We start from the raw sequence: 5,915 nt of genomic DNA on the forward strand, positions 1-5,915 counted from the left end.
GGCCTACGCGCTCTGGATTCATTGAGGAATTTATTGTAGCTTAAACACAGAGCGTACAGATAAAGCAGAAATATATGAGCTTTTGGCTATATGGTAGCCTTCGTCAGAATTAAAATACATGAATGGCAGTTGGAATGAAGATGTGCACTGCCAGGTGCGTGAGACGCGAGGTTTAATTGTTTGTTGACGTCTGTGGCTGTGACGCATGATGACGTGGCCAGCGCTTGTCCAATGACAGAACTACTGACTCTGTGATCGGGTTGACTTGGTAACCACTGTTCCTGTTTAAGGATTTATCCGAAGATTTTATATTTAATGATTCCAACCAGGTACGCTTTAGGTAATGGTGGGATCTGTCTACCACCACGACATCGCGGTGTGGGTCGATGTCGTGGTGGGTTGTCCAGACATGTTCGGCGATAGCTGAGTGTTCTATATCCGCTAAACGGATCGCTCTTTTGTGCTCCGAGAGACGTTTCTCGAGTCGACGTCCAGTCTCTCCGAAGTAGCAGCTAGTGCAGTCACGGCAAGAGATGCGGTAGACTAAACCGCTCTGCAGAAGGGTGGGGACAGGTGTTTTCACGTTGGAAATGAAAGAACGCAGTTTCCTGCCTGGGAGCTGGATGCACTTTATTCCGTGCGTTCTCAGGATTCTGCCGATCTGTTGTGACAGGTTGGGGTAGTATGGGATGAATGCCCTTGTGGATGGCTCGTCACTGTTGGTGTTGTAGCTGGTCGTCACGATGTCACGTGTCTGTAGATCACACCTGTCGAGGACGTCAATGGGGTAGCCACACCTCGTAAGGTCTACTTTGACCCTAGTGACCTCTTTGCGTCTTTCATCAGCGGAGCTGGAGTGTGTCCAGGCGCGAGTAAGCAAGGTTCGGGCCGTGGAGAGGAGGTGGCCTCGCGCGTGTGCTGACCGGAAGTTGGTAAACTGGCCAGCACACATGGGCTTACGATAAACTGTAGTCCTCAGGTATGTGCCTTCACGTCGGACAAGTGTGTCTAAGTATGGTAAAGAGTTGTTCGACTCCAGCTCAATCGTGAATTTTATGAAGGGCGATAGTGAGTTGAGGTATGATAGAAGTCGCTGACCTGAGTCTCTAGGGATGACCACGAACACATCGTCAACATAGCGACACCAAAAGGCGATGTGATCAAGTGCGTGTGCAAACGCACGTCCCTCTAACTCCTCCATCACGATGTTTGCTGTGACTGAGCTGACCGGGGAACCCATGGCCGTGCCATGTATCTGCTGGTAGACTGAGTCATTAAATATGATCGCACCCCCTGTTAAGCACAGTCTGAGGGCGGTGGAAATGTCATCGGGTGTGAGACCAGTTCTTTCGTTGAGGGTTCTATCATTGTCCAAGAGTTGTTTTGCACAAGAAATGGCAAGTTCCACAGGGATGGAGGTAAAGAGCGATATGACGTCGAACGATGCCATAACTTGATTCTGCGAGATGGATACAGTGCGAATCCTCTTTATGAATTCAACACTGTTGGAAACGGTGTGGGTGGTCTTGCCAACCAGAGGAGAAAGAAGTCTCGAGACAAATTTAGACAGCTCGTAAGTCGGTGATCCACAGCAGGATACAATTGGTCTCAGTGGTGTGTCTTCTTTGTGCACTTTCGGTAGGCCGTAAAACCGTGGGATCTGACATCCGGAAGCACGGAGGTGATTACGGGTTGACTGTGTGATCTTCCCTTGTTTCAGCCAACTGTTGACGAGGATATTCACCTCTGATTCCCATCGTTCTAAAACTCTGTTGGGGTTGATGGTCAGGGGTTTGCATACAGTAGTATCCCGTAAAAGTAGTAGCGCTTTCGCCATGTAATCAGTGTGATCCATTACAACCGTACGGCGGCCTTTGTCTGCCGGTAGAATGACGATGGACGAATCCTGTTTCAATGCCTTGAGGGCAGAGAACTGTGTACGGTTGAGGTTAGAAGAGACGGGGCGAGCACGGTGTAGAACTGCTGCAGTCTTCAAGCGGATTGTGTTGGCTACATCTTCTGGGAGGCGTGATAAGCTGGCTTCCACACCTAAGGCGATGTCGGTGATCGGCGGGTGCTTAGGAAGAACGGCAAACGTCATGCCAAGAGTCAATAAGTTTACTTGGTCCGCAGATGGACTTCCCTTGTTTCAGTTGGCTGAAACAAGGGAAGATCACACAGTCAACCCGTAATCACCTCCGTTCTTCCGGATGTCAGATCCCACGGTTTTACGGCCTACCGAAAGTGCACAAAGAAGACACACCACTGAGACCAATTGTATCCTGCTGTGGATCACCGACTTACGAGCTGTCTAAATTTGTCTCGAGACTTCTTTCTCCTCTGGTTGGCAAGACCACCCACACCGTTTCCAACAGTGTTGAATTCATAAAGAGGATTCGCACTGTATCCATCTCGCAGAATCAAGTTATGGCATCGTTCGACGTCATATCGCTCTTTACCTCCATCCCTGTGGAACTTGCCATTTCTTGTGCAAAACAACTCTTGGACAATGATAGAACCCTCAACGAAAGAACTGGTCTCACACCCGATGACATTTCCACCGCCCTCAGACTGTGCTTAACAGGGGGTGCGATCATATTTAATGACTCAGTCTACCAGCAGATACATGGCACGGCCATGGGTTCCCCGGTCAGCTCAGTCACAGCAAACATCGTGATGGAGGAGTTAGAGGGACGTGCGTTTGCACACGCACCTGATCACATCGCCTTTTGGTGTCGCTATGTTGACGATGTGTTCGTGGTCATCCCTAGAGACTCAGGTCAGCGACTTCTATCATACCTCAACTCACTATCGCCCTTCATAAAATTCACGATTGAGCTGGAGTCGAACAACTCTTTACCATACTTAGACACACTTGTCCGACGTGAAGGCACATACCTGAGGACTACAGTTTATCGTAAGCCCATGTGTGCTGGCCAGTTTACCAACTTCCGGTCAGCACACGCGCGAGGCCACCTCCTCTCCACGGCCCGAACCTTGCTTACTCGCGCCTGGACACACTCCAGCTCCGCTGATGAAAGACGCAAAGAGGTCACTAGGGTCAAAGTAGACCTTACGAGGTGTGGCTACCCCATTGACGTCCTCGACAGGTGTGATCTACAGACACGTGACATCGTGACGACCAGCTACAACACCAACAGTGACGAGCCATCCACAAGGGCATTCATCCCATACTACCCCAACCTGTCACAACAGATCGGCAGAATCCTGAGAACGCACGGAATAAAGTGCATCCAGCTCCCAGGCAGGAAACTGCGTTCTTTCATTTCCAACGTGAAAACACCTGTCCCCACCCTTCTGCAGAGCGGTTTAGTCTACCGCATCTCTTGCCGTGACTGCACTAGCTGCTACTTCGGAGAGACTGGACGTCGACTCGAGAAACGTCTCTCGGAGCACAAAAGAGCGATCCGTTTAGCGGATATAGAACACTCAGCTTTCGCCGAACATGTCTGGACAACCCACCACGACATCGACCCACACCGCGATGTCGTGGTGGTAGACAGATCCCACCATTACCTAAAGCGTACCTGGTTGGAATCATTAAATATAAAATCTTCGGATAAATCCTTAAACAGGAACAGTGGTTACCAAGTCAACCCGATCACAGAGTCAGTAGTTCTGTCATTGGACAAGCGCTGGCCACGTCATCATGCGTCACAGCCACAGACGTCAACAAACAATTAAACCTCGCGTCTCACGCACCTGGCAGTGCACATCTTCATTCCAACTGCCATTCATGTATTTTAATTCTGACGAAGGCTACCATATAGCCGAAAGCTCATATATTTCTGCTTTATCTGTACGCTCTGTGTTTAAGCTACAATAAATTCCTCAACATTGGATCATGCTGCCCAAGGCCTGGCGTGGGTTAGCTCCTTCTCCGCTAGAGGACACTGCCTTGACAACTTGCTAATCCTTTACGGGTAGGAACACTGCTGGTACCATTCTGGTGCGGGACTGCTGGCACTCATCGAGTGCGGGATACTGCTGCAAGCCCCTTATAGGGTAGGATCAGCCGGCACCGTTCTGGTGCGGGATTGGTGGCACTCTGGAGAACTTCTGAGTGCGGGATACAGAGTCCATTGGCCTCTGGTGATCATGCAGGGGCACCTGTCCCCTGCTACTTTAACTCCCACTCCCAGACCCGTATTTTCACCTCACAAAGAGCGGACTGCTCCTTAACTTCAGTCCGCCCTCCTTTCCCTCTTTCTGTTCCTTCTAACTCGTACTCCTGCTCTGTTCCCCCCCCCCCCCACTTTTTTTTTAATATATATTTTTTATTTTATTTTATTTTTTTTATTTTTTTATTTATTTATTTTATTTTATTTATTTATTATTATTATTATTTTTTTATTTATTATTTTATTTTTTTTTTCACTTGACCTTTGTCAGGAAGCTTAGGCAACCCTGGCAAAGGCCAGCCAGAGTATAATGGGCAGCCCAGCTCAACTCCCAGTGGTGGTGGCGGGCAACGTGGGGTCCCACTAGGGGCTCTGCGGCCAAGCAGCCAGAGACACAACAACAAAACATAACACTACTCTGACAGAAACCAGACATTACACTTTTTCTGGCTTTTACAGAGATTCTGTACTTCTTCACAAAGTACCATGGTGCAGATGTGGGAAACCACAGGTGGCACCTTTCACAAAACACTATGCCACTATGTGCAGCCACAGGCCGCTTCAAGTGTCCGTGCTAACCACGGTTCACCGGTCACAGCGCCTACAATGGGCACGTGAGCATCGAAACTGGACCTTGAGTGATTAGAAGGTCGTCTGGTCTGATGGATCACATTTCCTGTTGCACCATGTGTACGGCCGAGTACGTGTGCGTCGTTTACCTGGGGAAGTGATGGCGCCTTGATGTACAGTGAACAAAACAAGCCGGTGACAACGGTGACATGCTTTGGGCGATGTTCTGATACCCTGGGTCAAGTCAACCATGTGCCAGGCACTCTGACGTCTACCACCTACCTAAACGTTCCCGCCACTCCACTCTTCCCTCTGTTGAAGCATTGGGAGTGCCACACTGTCAGCAGCGGCCATCTTCCCTGTCGGCCCCTTCTTTCTGTTTCCTACCCTCCAGTCTTCTTCCTCCCCCCTTACTTTTCTCTTTCACAAACGGATTTTTTATTTGTGGGGATGGTTTTTCGCCCTCCCCGCCACCACACTCTTCCCTCTGGTGAGGCACTGGACATGCCACACTGTTAGCAGGGTCCATCTTCCGTGTGGGCCTCTTCCTTCTGTTTCCTACCCTCCAGTCTTCTTCCCTTCCCCTTACTTTTCTCTTACACAACGGTTTGTTTGTTTTTCATATGCCCCACAGGTCTAAATATAAATACAGTACATCAAATTTATTGCCCGACCTATTTGGTCGTAGAACAAGTTATCAGCGAACAACCCTACACTCTGTTAAAATTACAAAAAAAAAACCCAAACTATTATATTTAGGCCACCCGAATAATGTCTGTTAATTGCGTGTGTTCTATGGTCGATTTGTCTGTTTGTGGGACGAAAACCCCCAGGTTCTGGGAGGGAAAAACCTTGCTATCTACGCCTGAGACCGACTAACTCAACCACGGAGTGAAAAAAGCCCATTAAAATTCCTCGCGTCATTGACGGGTTTCGAACCCGGGCCTTTTCCACCAGGTGTGTGGAGGACGGTGACGTTACCACTGTGCTACCCATGCAGACTCTGTTGAAATTACAACCGCTGCTCAAGAAACAGCGATCATCTCATTCTCAAATCTGGTCCTAGCCACTGAAATCCCAGGAAAGTAAGTGGCAGGATCCACCAGAGTACTCTAGCATCAGTGGTACACCCGGTCAGCCTTCCCGTGGTATGGTGTGGTAACGTCGGGTACCACTAGGGACTTGACATAAAAGACAGATAAT

Source organism: Mastigoproctus giganteus, chromosome 1 (genome assembly GCF_048544385.1).
Source record: "Mastigoproctus giganteus isolate SK-2022 chromosome 1, ASM4854438v1, whole genome shotgun sequence".
Lineage (NCBI taxonomy): Eukaryota > Metazoa > Arthropoda > Arachnida > Uropygi > Thelyphonidae > Mastigoproctus > Mastigoproctus giganteus.